We start from the raw sequence: 14664 nt of genomic DNA, 5'->3' as shown, positions 1-14664 counted from the left end.
AAGTCCACAGACGAAATAGCTGACAAATTGCTGGAAGAAAATTTCTCTAACATCCTGAAAAGTGAAAAGATAAACATTCAAGAAGCTTAACGAACCCAAGGAAAAATAGACTCCCCCCAAAAAATAACCAAGACACATCATAATCAAGCTCTCAAAAATCAAATATAATGAGACAATCTTGAAAGTAGCTATGGAAAAGAGAAATGGCACATAAAAGGCAAGCAAGTCAGATTAAGCTCACATCTCTCAGCGGAAACCATGCAGGCAAGAAGGCAATGGGAAGACATATATAAAACCCTGAAAGAAAAAAAACTGTCAAGAATCCTTTATCCAGCAAATCTATCAATCAAATATGACAGCGTAATCAAAACATTCCAGGATAATCAGAAGCTAAGGGATTTTGTCAAAGCCAAGTCTGCTCTACCAACAAGAACAGACAACAACCAGAGATTGACATACGTGGTAGCACCTCCCAGAACTAAATCGACAGAAGGAAGAGTCCAGAACAGAACAGAACTATAAGAACAAACTCAAAGAATCTATGAGCAAAATAATTTCAATGTGAAACGTAAACATATAGGAACAGAGATCCAGATGGTGAGAAGGCCAGGTGGATTTCAAGATGAATTATACTGTAATAAATGGAGGGAAAAGTTAGTGGAATATAAGGTAACCTCAAAGAAAATTAACACTTCACAACATACCAAGAAAATGAAAATCCAAGAAGAATATGAAACCATTAAAACTATAAGGAAACTCACAAGAAAGAACATAAAACCATGAACAGGAAGACCCACTGAACAAAGAAAGTAGCAACACCACAAAATAAAATACACAATGACAGTAATTAATCCATTCCTATCAATAATTACACTGAAAGTAAATGGATTAAATGCACCAGTTAAGAGATGGAGGGTGGCAGAATGGATAAGAAACCAACATCCTTCAGTATGCTGTCAGCAAAAGACACATCTTACACACAGAGACAAAAATAGACTAAGAGTCAATGGATGGATAAAAAATATACCAAGCTAATTGCAATAAAAAATGAACAGGAGTGGCAGTACTAATCTCTGATAAAATAAAATTTAAGGCAAAAACCAGCATAGTATATAAGGGTGAACATTATCTCATGATTAAAGGCACAATTAAACAAAATGAAATAACCATAATAAATATCTTTGCTTCCAATGAAAGAGCTTCAAAATATATAAAGGAAACTAATAGATTTGAAGAAAAAAATAGACAAACCTACAATAATCGTGGGCGATTTTAATACACTACTTTCAAAAATGGACAGAAAAAAACAGAAATTTGACAAACACAGAACTAAATAACACAGTCAACTGGACATCATAGATGTGTTCAAAGCATTCAACCCGACATCTGCACAATACACATTATTCTCCAATGCACATGGAAGATACTCCAGAATAGACCATGTGTTAGGCCACAAAACAAACCATAAATTTACAAATATCAAAATACTACAAAGCATCTTCTCAGATGACAATACTATCAAATTAGAAATCAACAATAGAAAGGCTAAGGAAATAAATCAAGTCCATGGAAAATGAAAAACACCCTGCTGAAAAATGTCTGGTAGTAGAAGAAATAAAACGTGAATTCACAAAATTCCTAGAAACAAATGAGAAAGAAAACATAACATACTAAAATTTTGGGGGCATGGCAAAAGCAGTGTTGAGAGGACAATTTTTATTGCAAGAAATTCACACATCCCAAAAGAAGAAAGAACCAAAATTAACACATTAACATAGCATCTACAACTATTAGAAACAGATCAACAGAGGGAACCTACAGAAACAAATAGAAAAGAAACAATAAAGATTAGAGCAGAACTAAATGAGACAGAATACAGAAAAAGAATAGAAAGTATCAACAGGACAAGAAGCTGGTTCTTTGAAGGGATTAACAAAATTGACAGATCATTGGCAAACCTAACAAAAGAAAAGACAGAGAAGACACAAATAACATGCATTAGAAACCACATGAGCAATGTCATAACAGAACCAAAGGAAATCAAAATGATAATAACAGAATATTACCCAGAGTTGTACTCCAACAAATTTGAAAAATTAGAAGAGATGGACGCATTTTTAGAAAAACACGATCTACCTAAACTTACACAGAGTGAAGTAGAAAACCTGAACAGACCCATAACAAAGAAGAAATTGATCGGGTCATCAAAAAACTCTCAACCAAAAGAAGTCCAGGCCCAGATGAGAGCTGTCACCAATTCTACTCAAATTATTCCAGAATATAGAAGAGGATGGAAGACTTCCTAATACTTTTTTATGATGCAAGCATAACCCTCATACAAAAACCAGGGAAGGACGACACTAAGCAAGAAAATCCAATACCCCTCACGAACATAGATACAAAAATTCTCAACAAAATCCTAGCCAACAGAATCCAGCAGCACATCAAAAATATAATACATCATGATCAAATGGGATTCATATAGGGATGCAAGGATGGTTCAACATTTAGAAAAATGATCAACGTGATCCACCATATAAATAAGAAAAAAAATTGTTTCAGAAAATGCATTTGACAAAATCCAACATCTGTTCCTGATAAAAACACTCAACAAAGTAGGAATTGAAGGGAAATTCCTCACCATAATTAAGAGCAGATATAAGATCAACATACAAAAATCAGTTGGATTCTTCTATACCAAAAATGACAATGCTGAAAAAGACATTAGTAAAGCAATAACATTCACAATAGCCACCCAAAGGACGAAATATCTAGGAATAAATGTAACCAAGGAGACAAATGACTTTTATAAAGAAAACCACAAAACACTACTACAAGAAACCAAAAGAGACCTACAAAAATGGAAGAATATGCCATGCTCCTAGATAGGAAGATTTAACATTGTAAAAATGTCAATACTGCTCAGAGAAATTTACACATATAATGCAATCCCAATCCAAATTAGAATGAAATTCTTCAAAGAGATGGGAAAAACAATTACAAATTTTATATGGAAAGGAAAGAGACCCAGGATAAGCAAAGCACTGCTTAAGAAGAAGAATAAGGTTGGAAGCCTCTCATCCCCGACTTCAAAGTTTATTACATAGCTACAGTGGTCAAAATAGCTTGGTACTGATATGTATGAAAGATACATTGATCAATGGAACAGAATTGAGAATCCAGAAATTAACCCATCCACATACAGCCAACTGAGTTTTGACAAAGTACATGGTTTTCGTTCATTATTGTTCAATGTATCAAATCTGTTTTTGAGGTAGTTTGCAAATTTAGGTGGGATATATTCAAGGTTCTGTATTGTGTCTCATGGGCTTTTAAATTTTTTCATTAACTTCAGCATGAACTTGCGTATGAACAATTGATGGTCTGTTCTATAGTTGTCCACTGGTCTTGTTTGGTTGATAATATTTTAATTTCCATCTGTCATCTTCCAAGTACATAGTTTCTGTTATGTTTTAAAAAGAAGCATTTGCAAAGAGAAAGTTGTTGGTGTTACAAAAGCCTATCATGTAATTTCCAGCACCATTTCTTTGACCAATTTTTTCAAATACCATGTCTTCCTCTTTGTTTCTAGATTTCAAACTCCAATCACCAGTAAGATCAATGCATCTTGATGGCATGCTTGAACAATTTCTGGCAAAATAAACTTTAATTTCTTCATATTTGGCTTAGGGCCTGGTGTGAAAAATTTAATAATGGATGCTTTTAAATATATTATTTTAAATTTGTTCTTTGCATGCATACAAATATTATCCTATTGCAGAAAACGTTTTATTTCAAGATTGATCTTGCAATTTTCCTTTTGATAATAAATACGACACCATTCCTCTTGAATCTGTCATTCTCTTAATAGTAAACCAATTATTCAAAATGTCCAATACCTTCCCACGTCAGTTCACTAATGCCTAGAACACTAATCTTTATGTTTTGCATTAAAGTTTTCATGATTTCAAATTTTCCTAAATTCATATTTTGTGCATTGCACTTTCAGATTATAAACAAGTGCTTGTAGCTTTTCCTTTTCACTTTGAGTCATACCCACCAGCAAATGAAGTTCATAAAAGCTTTGCACAATTCATATAATTACAGATAACTCTACCTTGAGAAGGCAGTTCTGTTGCGTTCATATTTTTATTGTCTTCAAACTATAGAGATTCATTTTCTGGCACTATATCAGATAACATACCACTGTTATTCATATGGATTTCAGGGGCTATTTCCCTCAGTAGTGGATTATCTGTTCCTTCCTTCTAGTTTTTTCTTACTGTGGAGGTTACACTGAATCATGTCCATCATGGGCTATCTGGCTGGTATCTGAAACAATAGTGCACTGCTTCCAGCTTCATGTTGTTGTTGTTGTCTTTAAGTGCCATTGAGTCTGTTCTAACCCATAGTGACTCTGTATAGGATTTCAGAGGAGTAGCTGGTAGCTTGAACCACTGGCCTTGCAGTTTAAATGGCTTTGAAGTCTGGTTCATTAACCCACAGTACCACACCAGGACTCCTCCAGCCTCATAGCAACATAGTAAATCACCAATGAAAGATGTGTGAGGTCATCTCTTTCTATACACTTCTAAAGGTAGTGTTTCCATCTCTTTAACCCTTCCCCCAAAATAAATAATGAAGATCAGATAAGAATGGATTTATTTGAATTGTGGTATTTGTGAAGAATATTAATATATTGTTTATTACCAGAGGAACAACTCATCTTTCTTTGAAGAAGTACAGCCAGAATATTCCTTAGAAGAGAGGATGACATGGCTCAGTCTCATGTACTTTGGACAATGGTATCAGATCCTGGAAAATGACATATTGCTTTTTTAAATAGAGGTTTAGTGAAAAAGAGGAAAACTTTCAATGAAATGGGTTAACAATATGAGCTCAAACATAAGAGAGGTTTTGTGAGGAGGGTCTGGCGGCTAGTGGAGTGCGGTTTTGTTTCTGATCAAGTTCCGGAAGGGAAGCAGAGGCCCCGCTTCCGAGAGCCACTGCCTCCTGACATTTGGGGCGAGATCGGGCACGGTTAGACGTTGCTGCTGTTGGCCTCCCTCGCTCCTCGGCCCTCGCCGGGGAACCGCCTCACATCTCCGCCATGGCATCTACTACATACAACCTCCAGAAAGCCATAGACCTTGCTGGCAAAGCAGCGCAAGAGGACAAAGCTGGAAACTACGAGGAAGCCCTTCAGCTCTACCAACATGCAGTGCAGTATTTTCTCCATGTAGTTAAATATGAAACTCAGGGTGATAAAGCCAAGCAGAGTATCAGGGCAAAGTGTACAGAATATCTTGATAGAGCAGAAGTCCTCAAGGAGCATCTGAAAAAGAAAGAAAAGAAAGTGCAGAAACCCGTGAAAGAGGGGCAGCCGAGCCCAGCTGAGGACAAGGGGAATGACAGCGATGGAGAAGGAGAGTCTGATGATCCTGAAAAAAAGAAACTACAGAACCAACTTCAAGGTGCCATTGTTATTGAGTGACCAAATGTGAATTGGAGAGATGTGGCCGGTCTGGAAGGAGCCAAAGAAGCCCTCAAAGAGGCTGTGATACTACTTATTAAATTCCTGCATCTCTTTACAGGCAGAAGAACCCCCTGGAGAGGTATCCTGTTATTTGGCCCACCTGGAACTGGAAAGTCCTATTTAGCCAAAGCTGTAGCAACGGAAGCCAACAACTCAACCTTTTTCTCCATCTCTTCCTCTGACCTCGTTTCTAAGTGGCTGGGTGAGAGTGAAAAGCTTGTTAAGAACTTGTTCCAACTTGCCAGAGAAAATAAACCTTCCATTATCTTCATTGACGAAATTGACTCTCTGTGCGGTTCAAGAAGTGAAAATGAAAGTGAAGCTGCGCGCAGAATTAAGACAGAGTTCCTAGTTCAAATGCAAGGGGTTGGTGTGGACAATGATGAAATTTTGGTCCTGGGAGCTACAAATATACCCTGGGTTCTGGATTCTGCTATTAGGCGAAGGTTTGCAAAGCGAATTTATATTCCTTTGCCTGAGGCCCACGCCCGAGCAGCAATGTTTAAGCTGCACTTGGGGACCACTCAGAACAGTCTAACAGAATCTGACTTCCGAGACCTCGGGAAGAAGACTGACAGTTACTCAGGGGCAGATATAAGTATCATTGTGCGCGATGCGCTTATGCAGCCAGTGCGAAAAGTGCAGTCAGCCACTCATTTTAAAAAGGTTTGCGGCCCTTCACGTGCGGACCCTAACCACATGGTGGACGATCTGCTGACGCCCTGCTCCCCAGGCGATCCCGGTGCGGTTGAAATGACATGGATGGATGTCCCTGGGGATAAACTTTTGGAGCCAGTTGTTTGCATGTCGGATATGTTACGGTCGCTGTCTAGCACAAAACCCACAGTAAATGAACAGGATTTGTTGAAATTGAAGAAGTTTACAGAGGATTTTTGCCAAGAAGGCTAAACCAAAGACAACAAGGAAAAGGTTTACCACATGTATTCTTTCTTTTGTCGATAGTTTTTGCTTTTCCTGGATGGCATTCAGATGATATCCACTTTGAGACCTCTCTTTTGCCACAGGGATATATCTGTCTCTACTCAGAGTTCCCTTCAGTTTCATACTGTACTTTTCCTCCATTACATAGTAAATGCTCCTATTAACAACACTGATAAAATGAGTTATGAAGAAATGAGTACTGTGTGAATCACACAGTAAAGAGCAGATTAAAATGGATTGAGAGGCAAATATTTGCAATTTTTATGAATGGTGGTCTTTGCAAAGAACACATCTTTTTTTATTTTTAGATTTTATATTTGGGGAGAAATTCTTAAGCATTGTTCTTATTATCAACATAAAATGTCTTTACTTTCTTAGAAAAATTTAAAATGCTAGACTCTTTACTCAGGGATGACCAAGAAATGATGGCGCTGCTGAGTGCTGGGCTTGGGTCTGAGGAGGGAGGGGCTGCAGGACAAGTCTCATCTCCGAGGGGAGGCTGGGGACTTCTACATTTCTTCCCAAAGCAGCAAGTTTTTCTATTTTACTGAACACAGCACCTCTCACTGTGCAATATCAAGGGAAACACTCGAAATCAGGCATTGTCTCAACCTTGAAGAAAAAGTGTTAATTCCAGTGTCTTTTTGTAGCAAGTTTGACCAAAACAGTTGATAAAGAAGTATGCAATTTTAAAAGAATTCTGTCATGAGCTACTATAATGGGAACCTTTGTTAATAAGTAAATGGTCTCCCTTGAATTATGGGAAGTTTCTTGTGTGTGATATGGGGGTATGTATGTGTATGTATATATATAGAGAGAGACGCACACGTATACATATATACACAAATTCTTTTACAGATAGAATAGGAAAGGTCTTGTCTTACCTGTTAAGTTGAGGGGACAGCTTGTCTTGACCACACAAATGTCATCAATGTAATGCTTTCTAAAGCTTTAGAAACAAGCTGATGTCCTCAATAAACCATAAATACATGCATGAAATTGTGTTATTGTAATATGTTCCAACAAATAATTTTAAAGTGGGTGTCACAACACTTCAGTGTGAACACTAATCTGTGCCTTGTACATTTGCATTCATTCTACATACAGAAGAGTATCCTTTGCTAGGATGAGGTAGATCCCTTCCTTACTACAGAGGTCTACTTTACAAAGGCTATAGAATAACCTGCATTTTCAAGTATATTTGCACATTTTACATATTATGCTATATGGTTGCCATTGGTTTTTTGTACAGATTTGCATTTGTTGATGTTGAACTGAAATAATAGGCCTGAAATACGCTGTTCTTATGTGAAGTAAATCGGTATAACCTGCTGTTGGCTAAAAACAAAACAAAACAAAACAAAAAACCATAAGAAAGATTATTATAATTGTATAGGACCTGGTATTTCCTTCTGCTGTACATAGAATCATCAAGAGTCAGAATCGACTTGATGGCACTGAAGAAAAGCAACTAAAAACCTACACTGTCATGTGGGCATATGAATTTAAAGAACCATTACTGAAATATAAGTCAGGCAAAAATAAGTAGTCACTTGTGGAATATAAGAATCCTGGTGTAGTGCTGTGGGTTAATGCACTGGACTGCAAAGTCAGTTTGAATGGAAAGGTCAGTGGTTCAAGCTCACTAGACCTTCCACAGAAATCCTATACAGGGTCACTATGAATCAGACCTGAATTGATGGCACTTAGCAAGAACAACAAAGAAGAATATAAAGAGCTCTGGTGTGGCCCTGTAGGAAAATTACTGGCCAGGTAACTGCAATATCAACAGTTCAAATATACCTGATGCTTTCAGAAACCATGAGTTGGAACTAACTTGATGACACACAACAAGAACAAATTCAGAACAAAACATGTTTGACATCTAAAATGTCACATGCTCTAATACATACGTTCTTGGCTTCCCAGATCCACAGAAGAAAGATAGTAAGTCATATCATTTGTTTTAAGAAATAAATAAGAATTTTATAAATACATGACATATATTAGCCTGTATATCACAGACATTCAGCCAAAATTCAAAGATATATGAACTATGAATAAAAGTGAATCAACAAATTGTGGAAATGGAAGATAACAAGCAAACAGTGTATCCAATACAAAAAGGTAGAAGTTGTGTAACAAAAAGGGGAGAGTAGTTAATCTCACATTCCTAGACAGAGGTCACTAGGAGCATCAAGAGAGCAGAGCATCAGTGGAACATGGGATCCTAACCAGAGAAGCAGCAATACCAGAGATAGAGACAGAGCAGCTGAGGATTCTAAACTCATGGAAAGATAAAGACTGTGTGATGGCGTGCAGGAGGCTGGTTTGTAAAATGTGCCCTTTGGTTGTTTAAATGATTATCTGTTCCTGGGTGTTTTTATGTTTTCAAAAAAAAAAAAAAAAGAAAGAAAGAAAGGAATAGAGGCAAATACTGTTAAACAATAGTGCATGGATGGGATTGTAATCATTGTAATGAAAAGAGTCACTATTGGTTGAGTAAAAACAGATGTTCTCCCGTGTAAGCTACCACTCAATTCACAATAAAAGGTTTTTTTTAAAAAAATTGTATATCCAATACAGATAAAAATACAAAGATTGCATACCATACAACAAATAATTAATTTTTGATGCATATTCATTAGAAATAAAACCAAAAAAATGTAGCCACAGAAATTCCATTTATAAAGAGTAGACAACCAGTAAATAAAACTGCCAAGGAACAATTTTACATTAAGTAAAACATTGTCTTTATTTTTTTCTAACATAGCTTAATAGACAATTCCAGATTAAACCTAGGAGTATTTTTATTCAGTAGAAACATTAGAGTAAATATTAAATATGTTCTTCAAGCAGAAAAAATAAAATAAAAGCAATGAAGAAGAAGTGCCAGATTTCTTGTAGGTAATGAAGAATACTAAAAATGAATATTTACTGGAAAATATAAAATATAATTGTTCTGATATCATTTTAATTTATCATTTTAAATGATTGCAATATCAATGATTATTTAAAAGGCTAATGATTGTTTAAAATGGAATAAAGTAAAATATAACACAAGCAGAATTTATTATTATAATTTTCTTAGAATGGTTGTGATGCAGTAGAATATTATTTGCAAATTAGTATCTCTAGCACAACCAATATTAAAAATACATAGAAAAGTCGATATAGGATATAAAATGGAATGCTAAAATAATGTGATTTACCAATAGAAGGCATGTGAGAAAATAAAAAAGAAATGAGGACAAAGCCATGAATATAAATTAATGCCAAGAAGGGAAATTTAAATCCAGACAAATTAATTATTAACTATTTGTATATTAACTTTCCAATTAAAGGCAAAGATTATCAGATCAAATGAATAAGCAAGATCCTTACATATACCTGATACATATGATTTATGATAATAAACACATTTTAAGCAAAAATGTCAGGTTAGCAATAACTGGTTGAAAAATAGTATACCATGGAGGAAAAATAAAAAAAATTAAAAAAAATAAAAAATACCTCACAATTATTGATAGAACAAGTATTAAGCTCAGTAATGTGTATATATTTGGGAAAAAATATAAATCAGCATGATTTATATTTACATAATACACTACTGAAGCAATATGTTGTTGTTAGTTTTTAGGTGACATTGAGTCAGCTCCCACTTATAGAGACTTTAGGCACAGCAGAACAAAACACTGCTTGGTCCTATCCCATCCTTATAATTATTGGTACATTTGAGTTTATTGTTGCCAGTTCCTTTCATTGAGTCTTCCTCTTTTTCACTAATTCATCATTTTATCAGGCCTGATGTCCTCCAAGGACTGGTCCCTCCTGATAATATGTGAAGTATGAGAGAAAAAGTATTGCCACAATACACTTGTTCTTTAAATTCTCTGCCTTGTCTTAGGTTGAAGTTCATGCTAGAAGATGGTCATTTCCATTTCTTAAACAGAAGATTATTTCCACAATCTGACCATTAACCTTGAATTTATATTAAATAGCCACAAAGCACCTGGCTTCTAAAACCACCCATCTGTCAGTTTGTCATTTTATGATGGATTGTGTGATGCAATGAGGTTGGAAGCTATGCCACGGTTATTTTAAATACAAACAGGGTCATCCAGGATGGACAGGTTTCAGTGGAGCTTCCAGACTTCCAGATTTAAGGCAGACTAAGAAGGATAAGCAGATGACTTCCAAATGGTTAGCCACTAAAAACCTTATGAATAGCAGCAGAACATTGTCAAATATAGTGTGGCAAGATAAGCCTGTCTTATTGGAAGGAACTCAATATGTGACAGTGGAAAAGCTGTCTACACAAATAGAATTGACCTTATTGACATGAATGAAGCAACACTTTCAGGACCTTCACTTGTTGATGTAACACAACTTAAATGAGATGAAACAGATGCAAATATCTATTAATAATCAAACATTGAATGCAGCAAATATAAATCTAGGAAAACTCAAAGTTGTCAAAAAGAAATGTAACACATAAAGATTGAGGTGCAAGGCATTAGTGACATAAAATGAACTGATGTTGAACATTTTGAACCAGAAATCATATGGTTCACTATGCCAGGAACAACAAATTCAAGAGGAATTGCATTGATTTCATTGTCAAAAAGAAAATTTAAAGACCTATCTCGAAGTTTAATGCTGTTTATGATTCAGAATAATACCTATACATCTATAAGGAAGACCTTATAAGTATATTGTTGTTGTTGTTATATGCCATGGAGTCGGTTCCGACTCATAGCGACTCTATACAGGGTTTCTGAGGCTGTGAATCTTAAAGGAAGCAGAATGCCTTATCTTTCTCCCGCGGAACAGCTGGTATTTTCGAACTGCTGACCCTGAGGTTCACAGCCCGATTCGTAACCACTACGCTACCAGATAGGTATATATAATAATTGCTAATACCATTATTGGAGTCCTGGTGAGGTGCTATAGATTAATGCACCAGACAGCAAAGCCATTTGAACTGCAAGGTCGGTGGTTCAACCTCACTAGCCATTCCTCGGAAACCCAGTATAGGATCACTATGGGTTGGTACTGACTTCACAGCACTTAACAACAACAATATCATTATTATTCAGATTTATGCAGAAAACTTAGTAATGATAAAATTGAAGAATTCTACCAACTTCTTCAACCTAAAATAAATCAAATATGAAATAAAAATGCATTGATAAGTGTTGATGGTTGAAATGCAAAAGTTGGAAGCATATAGGAAGGTTTAGTTGCTGGAAGATATGTCCAAGTTATTAGAAATAATGCTAGAGATCATTTTATAGAATTCTGCAATATGAATGTCATATTTATTGCAAATACCTTTTTCACCAGCAGAAAAGGTGACTATATATCTGTACCTCACCATACAAAATACACAGGAATCAAACTGACTACATCTATGGGAAAAATTAATGCGACAGCCCAATACCATGAGAGAAAACTAGGCTAGAGGTCATCTGTAAAAATGATGATCAATTACTCATAGATAAGTTCGGACTGAAATGGAAGAAAATTAAAACAAGTTTACAATAGCCAAAATATGGCCTTGAACACATACCACCTGGATTCAGCAACTATTCCCAGAACAGATTTGATTCAGTAGACTAACGGACCATAAACCAGAGGAGCTATGGGATGATACCAAGAAAGCAAAGGTCATTGAAAATATATGGAAGACAAGCTGCAATCACAACCTGTAAAATCCCACCATCCTGGCAAGAGCCAACAGCAGCTGCTATACACCAGATAGTTAACACCTGCTATAGTTACTCTGAGTTGAATAAGAAGAAAAGTGAAAAGAGAAGCCCATCTTCTGACCATATCTACCTGAAGGCAATTAGGAAGCTCAATAATAAATCAATATACATTCATCTAATTCTGGTAGCGTAGTGGTTACGAATCGGGCTGCGAACCTTAAGGTCAGCGGTTCGAAACTACCAGCCACTCCGCGGGAGAAAGATGAGGCTTTCTACTCCCGTAAAGATTTACACCCTTGGAAACCCTGTACAGGGTCGCTATGGGTCGGACCCGACTCGATGGCACTTAACAACAACAACAACAACAACAATAATTAAAAACCTTATTTTCAAAGTTGCCCAGGAAACAGCTGACCATTACAGCACATGTCCAGAAACAAGACAGAGTAACTGAGACAAATGATCTGGAGATAGACCCATGCTTCCCATTGGAAGGAGGACAGGCTTTGAAACTGCCTGAGAAGGAATTCAGGAGAATAATGAGGTACATCCAAATGCTCCACAGACAAGTTAAGAAAAATAAGGAAGAAGTCAGGAAAGTGCTACAGAAACAAACAAATAAGATAGCTACAGCATTGGAAACAATTCAAAAACTGCAAAAAGAGGTCCAAATGATTGATAATAAATTTTTAGAAATGGGCAATATACTGAAAGGGCAAAGGAATAGAATTGAAGAGATGGAAACCAGAATCATCAAGCTGGAAGACATATCTCTTCATACTGCCAAGATAAAAGAGCAAGCAGAAAAAAAGATAAAGAAAATACATGAAAGAAAGGAAAGACTAAAACTAATGTCAAAAGAGTTTCTGAGGGAGTTGGGGCCTGATGGTGGCTAGGGCAGAGGTGCAGTGAAGTTCGCTGTCAGCAATAGCACAGAATACCAGGCAAAGCAGATCCAGGGCAGAGCTCCCAAACTCGGAACCACAGAGATAGGAATATTTTGAAGGTTTGAAGGCTTAGAGATTATAGAACTTGAAGATGAAGTAAAACATCACATACTTTTGAATCTGCCAGGCTGGGCTCAGAGGCCCAAAGCCCACATATTGGGCTAAACCAAATGGCAAGACCAAACAGGGAGCAGAAACACCATGGGAAAATGCCAAGGGAACCTTGGAGCAAAGGTGGACAAAGCACTTTGTTAGTTTTGCTTTGCTCTGATTTTCTTTTCTTTTTTTGGTATCTGGTCATTGGTGAGCCCACTGTTTGCCCACCGCCGTTCTGGTTACTAGAGGGGGAGCCTGACCAAGTGGACATCATCATGCTCACCACTGGTGGGTTCTTCTGCCACACATGAGCACAGATACCTAGCCCAAAAGCAGGCCCTGAAGGTTTTTTGCTAGTTTCTCTTTTGTTTTGTTTTTTAAAACAGGAAAGGGAAGTACAGCGCTATATAGAGGGAAAGAGAGTTTAAAAACAAAACAGGCCCAAAATGAAATTAAAGCCTGAGGTATAGCATAACAAACAACACTGGCATCCTAAAGTCTCTCAGGCAACTTTGAAAGCATGAAGAAGAGAGGGCATTAAAGTCATACTCATATTAGGTTACAGGTTTTTTGTGTTTTTTTCTTCTCTCCCTCCTCTCCTTTTTCTGTGAATATAGACTGCAGTATTCAGGCTAGTTTTTGTTGTTGATGTTTTTTGTTTGTTTGTTTATTTATCTTGTCTTTTTTTCGCTGGAACTGTTTTCCTATTATATGCTCCACCTTTGACCTTTGGAGGACTCTTTGTCTCCATATATTACACAAGAAGATTCAGCAACTGCTGCCATATAGCCAAGCGACAATCACACTCTATAAAATACCAAAACACAGGCAAGAGCCAATACCAATTGTTATATGCCAGGGAAACAGACAACACCTGTGAAAGTTACTATGAGTTAAACAATAAGAAGAGTGAGAAGAGAAGCCCACATACTGATCACATCTTCCTGGAAGCAATTAGAAAGCATAAAAAACACCAAAACACATACTTAATTAAGTATTAAGGCCACAGATAAACACTAAACATGTATAAGAAGCAAAAGCAGATGACCATATCAGCACATGTCCAGAAACAAGAAAAAATGTCTGAGACAAATGACCTAGAGGTAGACACGGACTTAAGTCTAGAAGGAGGGCAGGCCTTGGAAATGCCTGAGAAGAAATTCAGAAAAATGATTATAAAATGTTTTAAGACACTTTACAATGGAGTTGAGAAAAATAAGGAACAAGTCAGGAAAGAGCTACAGGAACAATCAAATAAGATAGATACAGCATTGGAAACCATTCAAAACCTACAGAAAGAGGTCCAAATGAGCAACAACAGAATATCAGAAATATACAATATTCTGAAAGGGCAAAGGAGTAGAATAGATGGGATGGAAGGCAGAACCAGTGAACTGGAAGACAAATTTCTCAATACCACTAAGATAGAAGA

At 36.5% G+C, this 14664-nt stretch overlaps 1 pseudogene; it reads left to right on the top strand.

The window, feature by feature from the left end:
* Positions 1–5110: 5110 nt before the first annotated feature.
* LOC102839830 lies at positions 5111–6445 on the top strand (annotated as a pseudogene).
* Positions 6446–14664: the final 8219 nt, after the last annotated feature.

The sequence above is a fragment of the Chrysochloris asiatica genome, unplaced genomic scaffold (genome assembly GCF_000296735.1).
Source record: "Chrysochloris asiatica unplaced genomic scaffold, ChrAsi1.0 scaffold00505, whole genome shotgun sequence".
Lineage (NCBI taxonomy): Eukaryota > Metazoa > Chordata > Mammalia > Afrosoricida > Chrysochloridae > Chrysochloris > Chrysochloris asiatica.
The sequence above is the reverse complement of the archived record's forward strand: the minus strand, read 5'-3'. Positions and strand labels throughout refer to the sequence as shown.